This window comes from Camellia sinensis, chromosome 6, assembly GCF_055761805.1.
Source record: "Camellia sinensis isolate YWXY chromosome 6, ASM5576180v1, whole genome shotgun sequence".
Taxonomy (NCBI): Eukaryota; Viridiplantae; Streptophyta; class Magnoliopsida; order Ericales; family Theaceae; genus Camellia; species Camellia sinensis.
Window position 1 is genome coordinate 32828403 of NC_138966.1, and position 18492 is coordinate 32846894.

Consider the following 18492-nt stretch of genomic DNA (forward strand, 5'->3'; position numbering starts at 1 on the left):
GACATTACCCTATATATACATGCAAGATAAAAAATAAAAAGTGATAATAAGGGTTTTCCATTGATTACCCTATCATACTATTGGTGCCATCTCTGAATGGGATGATAGGGAATAAGCTTCATGGTCGAGAGGAAAACAACCTAGATCACTAGCTAAAGTCCCTGTACTACTATTTAGTGATAAAGAAGATAGGGGTACACAGTGGCGGCTCCAGGAATTTTAATCAGGGTATTCACTAAGTAACTTAAAATCTAACAACTGTATTAAAAAAATAAATATAAAAGAGAACTCTAATATATTAATATTAAAGTTTTGACAAAAAAAAAACTTGCAATTAGATAAAATATTACAATTGCCATCAAAATAACTTGCAATTAGATAAAATATTACAATTGCCCTCGGCGAGATTTCATATTTTGAAAACGTTGCATAATCTCCTCATTATCAATGCTATCAAATACATCTCTTTCAATGTATGTAACCAAACAATCGTTCATCCACTGATCTCCCATTCGGTTACTCAAATTACTCTTTATATACTTCATTGCTGAAAAACTTCTTTCCACTATTGCTGTCACGACAGGTAGAGTCAATGCTAATTTCACAAGCAAATAGACTAATGGATATATCACATGTTTTTCTGTCTCCACCAACTTTATAGCAAGATCACCAACTCCTTTAAGTTCTAAAAGTCTTCACTTAAGCGCATATCAACAATGTAGTTTTAAAGTTGGATGTCAAGGACCATTAAATCTGTTGCAGAAAAATCATATGGATAGAACTCTGCAAGACGAATCAACTTATGCTTATCAAAAGCAAAGAATGATTTACTAGGATTCAAGCAAGCCATACAAAGAAGTAACTCAGTATTTGCTTCTAAAAAGCGATTGTTAAGCTCTTGAAGTTGCATATCTAAGACCGTGTAGAATAGCTCAACTTGATAATGATGTAAATTTGCAATTTGTAGAGCTTTGCGTCGTGGCCGCCCACTAACTACAAATATTTCATCCATATTTGGAATAGACATCTCATGTTTGTTACAAAATGAAGACACTTCAGTCAATAAAGATTCCCATTCATCATCTCTCATCATCTGCAATCGTTGCTTAGATACTTTAACAAGTGTCATAGCATTGACAATATCTTGATTTTCCTTTTGCAATGCTAACGACAACTCATTTGTAATCCCTAAAATATTTTTCATCAAGTGTAAAGTGAAGGCAAATTCAAAAGATAGCATTAACTTCATGATAGAACGAGCTTCAACTCTTTGCTCGGGTTGTAAGCCATCCTTTTCAATAATCTCAAGTACATCAATCGAAGAAGAGAACATCAAAATCAAGTTGATAATTGTCCCAAAATGTGATCCCCAACGTGTATCACCAACACGTTTAAGACTAGTCTCTTGATTCAAACCACGCCCACTTCTAAGTTCACCATTGTCTAGTGCTTCTGTTATTTTAGCAAATTGCGCATCTCTAAGAGCATCTTGTCTCTTGCAAGAGCCACCAACAACATTCACTATGTTAGCAATAGAGCAAAAAAGTTCAGCAACGTCAATGTGCTTTTTAGCAACAGCTACAAGAGTCAATTGAAGTTGATGGGCAAAGCAATGAACATAAAATGCAGATTTATTCTCCCTCAAAATTAAAGCTTTAAGACCATTGAATTCACCTTGCATATTGCTGGCTCCATCATAGCCTTGCCCTCGTAGTTTTGATATACTCAATCCATGTCGACAAAATAAGGATTCAATTGCTGCTTTAAGTGATAAAGCGGTTGTATTTGATACACGTACAACACCAAGAAACCGCTCTATAACAATGCCCTTTTTGTCCACATAACGTAGAACAACTGCCATTTGTTCTTTAACTGATATGTCACGAGACTCATCAACTAAAATTGAAAAAAACTCATTGTCCAAATCCTTTATGATAGCATTGATAGTCTCACATGCAGCAGCATTCACAATGTCTTTCTGAATATCATGGTGAGTTAGCTTATTATTTTTTGGAGTATTCCCCAATACAACTTTATTGATAGATTCATTATGATTCGCCAAAAATTGTAGAAGTTCAAGGAAATTTCCTTTATCACTTGAATTATCAGATTCATCATGACCACGAAAAGCCAACCCTCGACGCAAAAGCAATCGTATGCAATCAACAGTTGCATTTAAGCGAGTCCGATATTCAATTTTTTCTTGATTTGACTGCTTAAGAAAAACACTTTAATGTGTTGCTTTTGCTTCATAAGATCTTCACACTTCTTCACAGCTTGGTTGTGAGCACTATTAACACCTCCAACATGAATTTGTAACTTGTTTTTCATATTCCAAATTTTAAATCCCTCTGTCACAAAAGTATTACATCCCTTTCCTAAATCGGGCCTAAACAAGTAACAACATAAACAAAATGCTGCATCTTTTTCAATACTATATTCCAACCAATTCTTGTATTCTTTAAACCAAGCAGAATTAAATCGACGCATAACTCCACTAATATCTCTTTGAGGGAAATTGTGGCTACGAGGTTGACAGGGTCCTTTTTGTAAATATGTTCTTCTTATTTCGTCCCTATCATTAGGATGATATGACAAAAATTTTTATCATAATCTTGGATCAGAAGGAAGGTTGTTCAAGTCAACACGAATTCGCTTCGAAGAATCTTGAATGTGACTATCACCACAAGTTTCTTGGGATTGAGATGAATCTTGTACAATAGTTGATTTTCTTTTCAGAAATTTGTCCATAATTCGAGAACTAAACAAAAGAGTAAGATGCACCTAAAAATATCCACACAAAAAACAGAGCTATCTAAATAAACCATAGAAAAAAAATAACTACAAGAGTATAAATAAATTGATTATAAAATTTCAGCTCCTATTTAATTTTAAAACAAATAAAGTGAAGAAACTTAAAAAAATATTATACCTGATGACAACAAAGTATAATCCCCAAATATTATATTAACATGCATAACTATAAAATTAATTATATATGGATGGAAGGTTTTGTTTATAGTATCAAGTTTAAATAAATTTTAATATTATAGAGATAAAAAAATAATACCTGATGAGATATAATTCCCAAACTTTCTTTTGCCTTTTTCTTAACAATCAGTCAGCAACAGCAAAGCATGACAACAACCACTTCATCTTCATTCAATACCAACTTCCATGATCCATATTCCATGGGCAACAATGAAAGATAGAGGGGGACCACCCACAGAAAGAGAGAAGGGGGGGACCACGAAAAGAGAGGGAGAGATTGAGAGAGACAAAACGACAGCAGCGTTGAGCCTCCCCCAAGCAGCAAATTCGTGCCCTAACTACACTTTTTGCCCTAACTAACTACACTTTTTGACTTTATTCTTCCAAGCAGCAGATTCGTGCCTATATAATATATATATATATCTCATTGCAATTCTTTTGGGTTTTATTATTTGTTTAGGCAAATGAGCTAAGGGGCTAAGTGGGCTAGAGGGTTATTTGTTTTGGCCAATGGGCTAAGTAGCTAAGTGGGCTAGAGGTTTCATTATTTGTTTAGACAAATGGGCCAAGTGGGTCAGAGGGGTATTCAACCATCTTGGATTGGGTATTCAAATTTTGGATTGGGTATTCAAAACTAAACTAAACCCCCCCCCCCCCCCCAAAAAAAAAAAAAATTAAAATTTCAAATTTCAAATTTGAGGGTATTCAGCTGAATACCCTGTGGATGCCGTGGAGCCGCCCCTGGGGGTACACAGAAAGGCAAGAGGTTTACTTAGCAATCACCTTTAAAAGAGTGCATAATAACTCACTTCTTAAAGGTTTCTGTGCCGAAGATGAATGAGACTAAGCAATCTGCTGAAGTTGTGGGATATAAAAATACATTGCTTAGTGATGAGAATTGAGTGAGGCAAGGTTTATGAATCCTTTTGCTCATCTAATTGAATCCAATGAAGACTTAAAACAGGGATGAAGACATGTCAAACAGTTCATGCATTTTCTTCCCTCCTATTTTTGATGAAAGAATTTTGTTGTTTACACAAAATATTTAATGTATAGTCTAGATTTATTTAAGATGTGTTTTATTGCATAAAAATTTAATCTCAACCACACCTTACTTTTCTTCGTATATTATTAAATACAAAGTCCATGTACTTATCTTTGCTCATATAACTACGGGGTTGTATTATCATTAATGACCAATTGTACCTATCTTTTGGAAGATGCTCATGAATGAAAAGTCTTGACTGATGTGAGAAAAAAATTAACAATATGTAAAATTGCTTAAAAATACGTTTTTTTTAAAAAAAAAATCTAGAAACTCTCACCTTTTTGTGTGTGAGAAAATGTTTGAGACCCCTATAAAAGAGGATTCCCATGACTCCCACTGATGTATTGACCATTGATGTGTTTGAATTTTTTTTAGGAGTTGTGTCTGACGGTGACATGAATAGTTCATATCATTTTGTGTTTTGTGGGGGTCATGGGAGTTGTGTTTTGTGGGGGTCTCTATCATTATTGTTTGTGTGTGTGCGCGAATATTTTTTCTTTAATTCGAGCTCAATAGGCTTCCTTTAACATAATGTATATTGTTATTGTGAGGTAAAATTCAATCTTTATTTGAAATTTGAATTTATGAAGGAAAAAAGAAAAAGAAAAAAGAGTCATGCATTTTATTTTAGTAAAAAAAGTTGTTTAACTCATATGTTAGACTTATTTATTTTGATGATTTATTTAATTATATTTTGAAAGAGAAAAATAGAATCTAAAATTTATTTTGATGATTTATTTGAAAGAAAAAAATAGAATATCAAAATTTATTTTGATGATTTATTTGAAAGAGAAAAATAGAATCAAAATTTATTTTGTCCCATTATTTCTCACCTAATCCTTTATCCTAAATGCTGCTAGAATGTATTTAATATTTGATTAGATCAGGAGTTCAAATAATCCAAAACAAAGGTTCCAACAGTCTAGCACAGCAGCATGCCAAAAGGTTCAAAAGGTTCAAGTGGAAGATATTCAAATTAGTAATGATGGAAGTACAACGGCTATAAAGGTTCAAAAGGCCAAAAAGTTCAAAAGGTTTAAGTGGAAGATATTCAAATTTGTAATGATGGAGTGAAAGATATTCAAATTGGTAATGATGGAAGTACAACGGCTATAAATTTGTTTGCCTCTTTCTCACTTATCTCTTTATTTTATTTTAAATTACCATAGCTATATTTCACATTTTTACTATGCTAAAATCATTAACTGACATAGTTGTTAAGACACTTGTTTTAACTATTTTTATTTCATTAATTATATTTATCTATTGTGCTAGTCATAATTTTTATTAGGGTATTACTAATTTTAATTGTAAAAACCTAATTCACCCCCCTCTTAGGTTGTCTTTTGGATAACGATTGATATCAGAGCTTAGACTCTTGTTTAAGATTTAACCATATAGGAGTTTCGATCCATGGCAGCCTTAGCTGAAGAACAATCCACAAATAGGCCACCATTGTTTGACGGAAACAACTATAGTCATTAGAAGGATAAGATGACCCTATACCTACAAGCCACTGATTATGCCATGTGGATTATTGTCACCAAAGGTCCAAAAATTTCTACCAAATTAGTAGACAATATTAGTGTACCTAAAACTAAAGATGAATGTGATGAGAGAGATCATAAATTATTGCAAGCCAATGCCAAAGCCAAACTCACACTTGTTTGTGGATTAGACTCTAAGGAGTATAATAGAATTTCAAGTTGTGATTCGGCAAAAGAAATTTGGGACAAACTTGAGATAACGTATGAAGGTACAAATCAAGTGAAGGAATTTCGTATTGATATGCTTGTTCATAGTTATGAATTGTTTAAAATGAACTCTGATGAATCTATTTCAAGTATGTTTACTAGATTTACTGAAATTGTAAACTCTTTGAAATCTCTTGGCAAAATTTATACTAACAGTGAGTTGGTAAGAAAAATTCTTAGGTGTCGACCAAAAAATTGGGAAGCAAAGGTCACCGCCATTATAGAAGCCAAAGATCTCTCCACACTTGGATTGGATGAACTTATGACTTCCTTTATGACTCATAAGATCACCATGAAAGAACATGAGGATGTTGAAGACAAAAAGAAAAGTGGAATTGTATTCAAAGCATCATCAAATGAAGAAGAACATGAAAACTCCAGTGAGGATAAAAGCTATGCCATGTTTAGTAGAAATCTCAAAAAGCACTTCCATAAAAAAACAATTATGGAGAAAGAAGACCTTTCAAAAAGGAATACAACAAAGATAACAAGAAAGAACCTATTATTTGCTATGAGTGCAAAAATCCTGGACATATGATAATGGATTGTCCAAAATTGAAAAATCATAGAAAAGACTACAAAAGAAATAAGAAGGCCATGGTAGCAGCTTGGGGAGAAAGTGAAGATGAAAGCTCAAGTGATAAAATTGAAAATGAAGTAGCCAACTTGTGTCTCATGGCTCTTGAAGATGAAGACTCTACTCAAGATGAGGTAACTACTCTTTATGAAGAACTTGAAAGTGCATTCCATGAACTAAAAGATGAATTTAGAAAAATTTGTGCCAAAAATAATGTGTTAAAAAAATCCGTTGCATCTTTATCTAGTAATGTAGAAGAATTAAAGAAAGAAAAAATTATTTTGAAAAATGATTTTGACACCATCTCTAATGAGAAAACTGCTTTAAAAAATAATGTTGATGATTTAACAAAAACACTTGAAAATTTTGTAAAAGTTAGAAATAATCTCAACATGCTTCTTGAAAATCAAAGATGTGTTTTCAATAAAGCGGGCATTGGATATGACCCTATTAAGAAATAAAAGAATCTCAATACAAGTTTTGCAAAGGCATCTCTCATGACACACCCTCATATTACTTGTCATTATTGTAAAAAGAAAGGCCATTATATATCTTATTGTCTATTAAAAAAGAATATGAACATGGTAATTAAAAAGATTTAGATTATTTAGGGATCTAACAAAACTAACCAAGAAGAATCCAAGAAACTATGGGTATCAAAACCAACACTTGATTGTCATCTTATAGGTTTGCCTTAAGTCCAAAGCTAAAGAAGGGAAGTAGTACCTTGATAGTGGATGTTCCAGACACATGACCAGAGATAAATCCTTCTTTATTACACTATCATCCAAAGATGGAGGCCTTGTTATTTTTGGAGACAACAAGAAAGGAAAAATCATCGGTGTTGGTAGCATTGGTATTTCTCCTAATTCTTCTATTGAAAATGTTTTACTTGTTGATGGACTTAAGCATAACCTACTCAGTATTAGTCAATTACGTGATAAAGGTAATCGAGTTATTTTTGATAAATCACATTGCACAATTGAAAGTACAAATGATCATAAAGCTTTATTCGTTGGTAATCGCCATAATAATATTTATGTTTTTCATCTTAATGATCTCTATGCTAGTGATGTTAAATGTTTATATGTTAATAATGAAAATAGTTGGTTATGTCATAGAAGACTTGGTCATGCTTATATGGATTTAATTGCTAAACTTTTGAGAAAGGATTTGGTCATTGGATTTCCAAAATTTAAATTTGAAAAAGATCATTTTTGTAGTGCTTGTCAACAAAGAAAACAAACTAAAACATCATTTAAATCAAAATCTCATATTTTCACAACTAGACCATTACAACTATTGCATATGGATTTATTTGGTCCCTCAAGGACATCTAGTCTAGGTGGCAAACATTATTGTCTTGTTATTGTTGATGATTATTCAAGATTTACATAGGTTATGTTTTTAGCACACAAAGATGAAACCTTTTCTTCTTTCACAAAACTCTATTGTAGAATTCAAAATGAAAAAGGTTGTCTTATTACTAATATTCAAACCAACCATAGTAGAGAACTTGAAAATGAGAAATTTGAATTGTATTGAGATGGGCATGATGGGGGAGCTAAATTATTTCCTTGGGCTTCAAATCAAACAATATAAGGAAGGAATTTTTATCAACCAAGCTAAGTACACAAAAAAACTACTCAAAAAGTTCGGTATGTAAGACTCAAAAATAGTTGGAACACCTATGTGCACATCCATAAAGCTAGACAAGGATGAAAAATGTAAGTCCATTGATCAAACAAAATATCGAGGTATGATCGGCTCACTTCTTTATTTAACTGCAAATAGACCCGATATTATGTTTAGTGTTTGTATGTGTGCTAGATATCAATCAAATCCTAAGGAATCACATCTCAGTGCTGTTAAAAGAATTTTTAGATATCTTGTTGACACTCAAAATTTGGGACTGTTTTATCCTAGAGGTGTTGCATTTGATTTAATTAGTTACTCGGATGCCGACTTTGCCAGTTGCAAACTTGATAGAAAAAACACCAGTGACACTTGTCACTTTTTTGGTAACTCATTAGTATCTTGGTTTAGCAAAAAGCAAAATTCTGTTACTTTATTAATGGCTGAGGTAGAATATATAGCTTCCGGAAGTTGTTGTACTCAAATACTTTGGATGAAACAACAATTGGAGGACTTTGATTTGCATTATGATCATATCCCTATTAAATGTGATAATACCAGTGCCATCAATTTAAGCAAAAATCCGGTTCAACACTCACAAACAAAAGATATTGAAATTTGACATCATTTTTTAAGAGATCATGTTCAAAAAGGGAATATTGTACTTGAATTTGTAAACACCAACAAGCAATTGGCGGATATTTTCACAAAACCCCTAAGCGAGGATCGCTTCAATTTTATTTGTGGCGAGCTTGGAATGTCGATTTCTACTTAAAAAGTTTTGTTATGACTGTGAAACTTGAATTTTTGTTAAAATGATATATGTGTATTGCTACATTGATATGGAAACATTTATATCAGTTAAATGCTCTCAAGTCCTTCATACATTTATTCTCCTTAACAGTTTGCTATTCTCAACTAAGTAATTTTTTTTGGGTTCTGCATCTTGAGGTAAAATTAACTTTGCATACATTGATTTTTTTTAAACCCTCATGGTATTTTTTTTACATTATCATTCCAGCAACACCAACGTCCCATTAAGTTTAATTTCTGCTGGTATTATTTTATTTTAATTTAATTTAATTTTTTTTATTTTGCTATTAGGCTTAATTTCTTTTATTTTTATTTTTTTCTCATTCTTATTTTTTGTTTTGGCTTAATTTTCTTATTTTTTTTGCTTTTTAATTTCATTTTTCAGTACTTAAACATAAAACAAAAACAAATCAAAATACAAATATTTATATAAAAAAAAAACAAAACACCCTTCATTTTTTTACGGCCACATGCCGATCCAAATAAACAAAAAAAAAAAAAACCTTCATTTTTTCCGGCCATATGCCGATCTTACTTACTCGCATTTTCCATCGTTTTCTTCTTCTTTTTATCACCTTGGGCAACCCTTGACGCCCCTGCCCTCTTGCTTTCGTCGAGAGCGACGACTCCCCGCTGACTATCAAAGGCCAAGAACGACGTTGCTTCAAATCGGGGCCATGGAGGTGGTTTTCCGTTTAAGCTCTTTATTTTCAGCCTTCAGTGCGCCTATTTCTGCTCGCACATCCTTGTATATGCACTGGGGCAGAGAGAGATGGGTGTTGACCTGATGGAGCTCACTCGTCTTGTTCTGCAATCGGTGAGTCAATTTTGTGACTACCGTCACCGTCTCCATACAAGACGTTAGTATGAAATGATTGGCTTCAATGTCTGATTGAGTTGCCATTCTTTGCTCAATCGACATCATAGGAAGGTCGAGAAAAGTGGGAGCCGGGGCACTCGGCTCAGCAGTGCTTACGGGATCATTCAGGTTTGGAAAAAGAGTAAGGAGATGGGACGAGGCCATGTAGTAGGAGAGAGAGATGTAATCGAAAGGAGAATAGTTTTTGGCAACCTTTCTGCTCTGCTCAGTCTCTCTGTTCTATCTCTCTTACGAAACGAATGAGGAAGAAGGCGAAGGGAGTAATTAAGACTAAGACGGACGAGAAGAGGACAAGAGGGAGAGAGAGCCGAGGTAGCTGATTGACTGATTGACCTGTCTCGCTTTTGTCGGTCGACTGACGCAAAAGCGACGACGCGTGTCCGATACGATTTTCGACGAACAAAAAAAAGACGCAGGCGAATCATATATATATATATATATATGTATATATCTATTTTGATTATCTATTTTTTGGTGTCATTTATCACTATCATTTTCCTCCTCCTCCTCCAGATTCTGACCCATAATTTCTTTTTGATAATGTCACAGGAGGAGAAAACTTATGACGTTATGTATTATGGTATTATTTTCAAACTAATCTAATGTTATCTTAGTCTCATATCATGTCTCTAATTAAAAATTATTTATTACTCATGTGCTAACCTATGCATTTAGAAATGAATTCAGGGAGCATGACTTGAGGGGGAGCTTTTCTCTTTCAAATAAATTAAAACATAATTAAATAAATCATCAAAATAAATAAGTCTAACAATCTCCTCCTTTTTGATGATGACACACAATAATGTTTTGATTTGATTATGATGTTATGATGTTATGTATTATGGTATTATTTTCAAATTATAGTATTATTTTCAAACTAATCTGATGTTATTTTAGTCCCATATCATGTCTCTAGTTAAAGCTTATTTATTGCACATGTGCTAACCTATGTATTTAGAAATGAATTCAGGGAGCATGACTTGAGGGGGAGTTTTTCTTACTTCCAAATCAAATCAAAACATCATTGTGTGCCATCATAAAAAATGGGGAGATTGTTAGACTTATTTATTTTGATGATTTATTTAATTATGTTTTAATTTATTTGAAAAAGAAAAATAGAATCCAAAGTTTATTTTGATGATTTATTTGAAAGAGAAAAATAGAATCAAAATTTATTCTGTCCCATTATTTCTCACCTAAACCTTTATCCTAAATGTTGTTAGAATGTATTTAATATTTGATTAAATCAGGAGTTCAAATAGCCCAAAACAAAGGTTCAAACAGCCTAGCACAGCAGCATGCCAAAAGGTTCAAAAGGTTCAAGTGGAAGATATTCAAATTAGTAATGATGGAAGTACAACAGCTATAAAGGTTCAAAAGGCTAAAAGGTTCAAAAGGTTCAAGTGAAATATATTCAAATTTGTAATAATGGAGTGAAAAATATTCAAATTTGTAATGATGGAAGTATAACGGCTATAAATTTGTTTGCCTCTCTCTCCCTTATCTCTTTATTTTATTTTAAATTACCATAGCTATATGTCACATTTTTACTGTGCTAAAATCATTAACTGACATAGTTGTTAAGACACTTGTTTTAATTATTTTTATTTCAGTAATTATATTTATTTATTGTGCTAGTCATAATTTTTATTAGAGTATTATTAATTTTAATTGTAAAAACCTAATTCACCCCCCTCTTAGGTTGTCTTTTGGGTAACATCATAGATATTGACTACTTAATAGAATGTATGGCAAAGTTATATGTGTTGTACAAATTGTGTAATTAAATAAAAACAAAAAGATTCATATTTAATAGTTTAAGTTACAGAACAAGAACTCATGTTGGAAATTACAATTAGATGAACAGAAATACATAACAAGATAAAAACAAGAAAAGAAATCAAGCCGAAGCCTGTGTGATGCCACAGTCTCCTAAAAATAGATTCGCTGCCTCACCTTGGGTGCTGGAGGTATGTCGGCATCTGTCTCCCAGGATACGACGGTTTAGAACCTACTAATGTAGAAGCACATTTTGTTAGCTTCGGCAAACTGACAACGACAACACTCTTTTACATAGGGAGAATAATATTATAAGAGCAGACTGACTATGATATGAGAGCAAAAATTTTTGTGTTGAAACCAAGGAAAATGACCTCTTTTTATACACAATGGGAGAGAGAGAGGAGGAGCCTCCCAGCCATGAAGGCTGGCAACAAATGTAGCCAATTACTCTTGCAAAACTGATAGAGTAATGTACAAAACTGATGGGGATTAAGTGTGTGAGTTACACACTCTATATACACATGTGTGTATATCTGCAGCCACCAAACAGACCTGGTCCAAAAAGATTAGGTTAGTGGACCCCTAATCTGACCCAGTCTAAACCTAACCCATTTCAACAAGCTCAAGCCCAAGTCCCAAGATCCACGACCGACGGATCACAGACCATGGACCACAGACCCGGCTTGATCCGGTCTAGGTGGGCGAGTGGGCGGTGTGTACACGCGCACGTGTGTGGCAATTTTTGCATAACCAACTTGGACCATAGTTTTGGCTCAAGCCCATCCTTGAAGTATCTATAATTTCAAAAAATTTAGAAGCCCCAAAAGGCTCATGCTCTTATCAAAATCTTGAGATTTCAATACCCATCAATGCTTTCCTCTACAATCAATGTGGGATAGGTAAATACACTATTCCCAATACCTCGTGAGGCCAATTTTATGAGACAATTTCTCATATAATTATCAATGATTTTTGGTCATTCTTTTTGTGGTGTAAAGATCTTGTTACAAAGAATCTAAACCTATTTGATTACATCTCAACCGATGGTTAGGACCTATTTTAATTTCACATTAAAGTCAGTATAAAACTATTTTTTCTAATAATCCCCCACATGAATAAAAATTGACCGGATAAAGAAACAAACAATGTTCATAACAAAGACTCTGAGAGAGAGAGAGAGAGAGAGAGCACACAGACTAACCTTTCATTAGAAAAGGTAGTTGTTGTCCTTGAACCTTTCGTAGTGAAGGCTTATTAGATTTACTGGCTGACTAGTGAATGTGATGTCTTAAACTGTTTTGCCGTTTGTGTAAATTGAGATAATAGACCTCACATAAGAGTTAGTCCAACCATTATTCTTGTTCTCACTGGTTTTTTCGGTATGGCCTTGGAACATTAGCCTGGTTCAATGAGTGTTTTTAAAGAATTTGACCTTGTCGATTCTTAAAGAAGCGGCCCCACTTTGCATTTACATAGGTGATCTATATAAGGTATTTCATTAGACCACGGTTGATTATTCACATCACTTAGGTCATTAAAAGTATTAGTTTAGCCTTACACTCCCACAGGGTATCATTGTATAAAAGAATGGGTAAGAGGATTTACCTCTTCAATGACTCACCCGTTACATGCAGTTAGGTTATCCATTTGAATCTAGATCTTGGGATCTTCAGTCAACTAGGTTGGATTTTCCGTTCCGATAACATTTACTGAAAGCCCATTCCTTTTGATGACGTTTCTACTAACTCTCAAGTTATCCATTTGGTTAGCAGATCTGTAATGTTGTCCTCAGACTTTACATAGTCTAGAGAGACAACTCAATTGGAGAGTAGTTGTTGTATGGAATTATGTCTACAATAGATATGTCTAGACTTTCCATTATACACATTACTTTGTGTTCAACTAATCGCTGATTGGCTATCACAATAAATATAGATAGCAGGCACAGGTTTCGGCTAACGCTGAGTATCTTCAACGAATTGACGAAACCATTCAGTTTCTTTAGTTGCTTTATCCAAAGCTATAAACTCAGATTCTATTGTTGATCTCGATATACACATTTGCTTGGAAGATTTCCAAGACATGGCTGCCCCTCCGAGGATAAACACACCACTAGTGGATTTGGAGTCTTTTATATTAGATATCCAATTAGTATCACTATACCCTTCTAGTACTATTGGATATTTGGTATAATGCAGCCCATAATCCTAGGTGTAGCAAAGATAACCCAACACGCACATAATGCCCTTCCAATGAGTAGCATTAGGATTACTCGTGTATCTACTAAGCCTACTAACAGAGTACGCTATATCTGACCTTGTACAACTCATTAGATACATCAAACTCCTAATGACCCGAGAATATTCTAGGTGAGAGACACTCTTACCATTATTCTTGGTCAAGTGTAGACTCAAGTCTACCGGTGTCTTAGACACACTCGTATCTGATTTACTAAATTTCTCAAGTATCTTCTCAACATAATGAGATTGAGAAAGTACAATAGCACCATATGTTCTGGTAATCTTAATACCTAGAATCACATCTGCAAGGCCCATATCTTTTATTTCTAACTTAGAGTTTAACAATATCTTGGTAGTTCTAATCATTTCATCATTATTACCAACAATGAGTATGTCATTGACGTACAGACACAAAATGACATAACCTCTATCAGTGTCTTTGACATATACACACTTGTCACACTCATTGATTCTAAACCGATTTGACAATATAGCATTGTCAAATTTCTTATGCCATTGCTTAGGAGCTTGCTTCAAACCATACAGTGATTTGACAAGCTCACAGACTTTCTTATTTTGTCCTGGAGCTGAAAACCCCTTGGGTTGCTCCATGTAGATTTTTTTTAATCTAAATCTCCATTTAAGAAAACTGTCTTTACATCCATTTGATGTGTCTGAAGACCACGTGAAGCGGCTGTCACAATCATGTGAATGAATATAATCCTTGTCACGGGTGAATATGTATCAAAGTAATCCAAGCCTTTTCGCCACCTGTGTCCTTTGATAACTAGCCTAGATTTATATTTATCAATTGATCCCTCCGCTTTGATCTTCCTCCTAAAGATACACTTACTCCTTAAGGCCTTACTTCCTTCAGATAGATCAATCAACTCCCAGGTATGATGTTGTAAAATGGAGTCAATTTCATTTTTAATTGTTTCTTTCCACAAAGGACTTTCAAGTGAAGAAGTCGGAAACTTTGAAGGTTATGGAAACTTCAAGGTTCTCCCTCTAACATATAAGTCAAGAAGTCGGAACCAAGGGACTTGGAAGTCCTGGCCCTCTTATTCCTTCTTGGTTCATTTACCTTCTTATCTTGATCACTATCACTAGGATCATGTTCAAGTTCTTTCTCAAAACTTTGATCCTTTCCTCGGGTTCGACAAGGAAACACGTCCTAAAAAAAGACGCATTCCTTGACTCCATAATGGTATTTTTGTGTATATCTAAAATATCATACTTGTGCACAAGAAACCTATATGTACTACTATTCTATGCATAACCAATGAATAGACAATCTACGATTTTTAGACCTATCCTAACACGCTTAGGTGTAGGTACCACCACTTTTACAAGACACTCCCGCATTCGTAGAAAATTATAAGAACTTGCGGCCTTTCTATAATTCATACGAAGTCTTGTCCACTTTCTTCCGAGGTATTCTATTTAGAATATAATTTGCGGAGAGAATTGCTTGCCCCCACAAGTTCAGTGGTAACCCAGAACTTATCAACATTGTATTCATCATTTCCTTCAATGTCCTATTTTTCCACTCAGCAACAACATTGGACTAAGGAGAATAGGACGCTGTAGTTTGGTGGATAAGTTCAGATTGAGCACAAATCTGAATAAACGACGATTCATATTCTCCACCACAATCACTTCTTAATGCCTTGATCTTTCGTCTTAGTTGATTTTCATCTTCATTCTTAAAAAGAATAAATTTATCAATCACCTTATCTTTGCTTTTAAGCAAATACACATAACAATATTTAGTGCAATCATCAACAAAAGTAATGAAATACTTCTTGCCACCATGTGATTGTACAACTTTCAGGTCACACAAATCACTGTGGACTAAATCTAAAGGCTTGGTACTTCTTTCAACAAAATGAAATGAATCTTTGTTAATTTTGCTTCTACACAAGTTTCACACTTGTGATTTGGATTAATCTTGAAAGATGGTATGTGATCTAACTTGATTAATCTATGCAAAGAGTTAAAATTCAGATGACCTAGTCTACCATGCCACAATTCAAGGGACTCAAGTATACAAGCAGGAGAAGACATTTTCTCATTCATTTTTGGGATAATTGTCATTACATTGAGCTTAAACATACTGCTTGACATATATCCCTTCCCCACATAGACTTCGCTTTTGGTCAACAAGACCTTATCAGACTTAAATACCATGCGAAAGCCGTGCTTTCTTAGGAGAAACCCCGAGACAAGGTTCTTACAAATGTCCGGCACAAATAGGACATCGTTCAAAGTCAGTTTTTTTCTTGAAGTCATCTTCAGGACCACCTTGCCTTTCCCATCGACAGTTGAGGTCGCAAAATTCCCCATGAACAACTTCTTACCGTTTGAAATTAATTCAAAACTTGTGAAGATCTTCTTCTCGACATAGATGTGGCGAGTGGCCCCAATGTCCACCCACCATTCCTTCAGGTTGGACCCCACCATGTTCATTTTAGAGACGACAGCAAACAGATGCATGTCATCCACATCTTGTGACAGATCCTCCATTTCAACCATGTGGGCATGACTTTTGTTTTATGGGGGCTTCTTCTTGTAAGGCTTCTTCTTCTTGCGGCAATTAATCGCCCGATATCTAGTACTTTCACAGTTGAAGCACTTTCCATTGAACCTAAAAGTAGGTTCCTGCGGCTTGTAGACCGGCCTCTTGGAGACACTACCTCTAGCCCCCAGCTTTGAGCTTTTGCTTGTTGGTGGCTTTTTCTTCACCCCTGAGGACTGGCCATGCTCAACCATGTTTGCTTTCACAGTAGAGGTGCTCTCCCATTTCTTCCTGTTGTCCTATTCAATGCGGAGCTTGGCAATGAGCTCTTCGACTGTCACCTCCTTTCGCTTGTGCATCAAGTAGTTCTTGAAGTCTTTCTAGCCGTTAGGCAGCTTCTTAATCAAAGCAGCTGTCTATAATGATTCACTCAACAACATTCTCTCTATATGAATCTCGTGCAGAATTACTTGGAAATCTTGGACTTGGCTAATGGCGATTTTGGAGTGTACCATTTTGATGTCTTGAAACCAACCAACGACAAATTTTTTTGCCCCCGCATCCTCGGTCTTGTACCTCTTGTCTAAAGCATCCCACAGCTCCTTTGCTGACTTCTTGGCATAAAACACATTGAACAGTGTATCTGCCAAGCCATTTAGAACATAGTTCCAGCAAAGGAAGTCCAACTACTTCCAAGCATCTAAAGCTATGGGCTTCTGCTTATTTTGTTCAATCTCCTCCATAGTTGATGGATCCTTACTCAAAAACATTGCAAGGCTTAGAGTAATAATGTAGAACAACATCTTTTGCTGCCACCTATTGAAATTTACTCCAGTGAACTTCTTCGGGCGCTCATGATGGTTGAGCGGTCCTCTCAAAACAACAGGAGTAGCAAAAGGATTGACTACAACGGTCACAACAATTGGATCGACCACGGAGGTCACAATAGGGGTTGGCACGCCAGTTAACCCGGCGTTCTGATCCTCACTAACATTAACAACAGTAGTAGTTACAGTTGCCAATTCTAAAAAATGCAACAGAACTTCACTATTCTATATTTCCATAAACTAAACTTAACACGAGAAAATCCCAAAGTTGGAAATTTAATTCAAAACTAATCTCACCGCTTACTTTAGAATCGAACATGGTCAGGAAAGTTTCTATGAAGACTGGAGGGGTCACACCGGTCCCACTTAAGACTCAGTTAACCTTAGACAAAACTTTCAAGAGCATGTTGACTCCTAGTTCATGGGATGCAAATTTAGAATTAAGTTTTCCAAGGGATAAGCTAAGTTCAAACAAACCAAGTTCTAAAACTTTACAAGTAATTAAAATTGCTAGCCAAATTACATGCAATTAAAATATTGCTACAACAATTACATGCAAATAAAATGCTTCCGACATTACAAGCAAACAAACTTGCTTCAAAAATCAAGTAATTAACCACTACTAAACACAAGCAAAAAATTGCTTCAAGTATAAAGAAAAGTAACCAATCCAAATTAGAATTCTTTTTGTCCAAAAATCCGTTTTCCATGCTTAGGCATTTCTGTTCAACAAAAATGTTAGTAGTCCAACTATTGGTTTTACAGTCCCAAATTCTATTAATTTGGTTTTGTATATATATTTTTTTTCTATTCCCTTTCGCATAGGTATTCCTATAAGGAAAGTTATCAGAAAACCACAAGAAAATACAAAACAAATAATTGGAAAAAACAGTAAAAGTAATAACTTATTTTAAACTTTCTAACAAACTACTTAATAGCAAAATTAAGTAAAGAATTAAAATGCTAGATTAGTTACAAAAATAAAACTTATAACTCCAAAAATTAAATTAAAATTTTATATCCATGAGTTATATATAATTACTACAATGCAATAGACATGTAAATTAATCTAATAATAAACATGCAAATAATTCTAGAGCAATTAACATGTAAATAATTCTGACAAATAATTCTAGCAATTAAAAAAAAATTAGCATGCAAACTACACAAAAAATTAGAAAGCAATTAGCATGCAAATTACATTACAAAGATAGAAAAGAATAAGCATGTAATAAACTAAAATTTAGAAAATTTAGAACATGCAAATTATCCTAGGATTTAATAACCATGTGAATTAAGAAAATACGAACATGTATATCATACTAGGAAAGTAGAACATTATTAGCTTGTCAATTTTTAACTAAAAACTTAAAACTCCATGAACATGCAAATTTATTATAAATATCAAATAAAAACATGCAAAT

At 34.2% G+C, this 18492-nt stretch overlaps 1 pseudogene; it reads right to left on the minus strand.

Annotated features, from left to right (window-relative positions):
* Positions 1-386: 386 nt before the first annotated feature.
* Positions 387-2828, minus strand: LOC114310440 (uncharacterized; annotated as a pseudogene).
* Positions 2829-18492: the final 15664 nt, after the last annotated feature.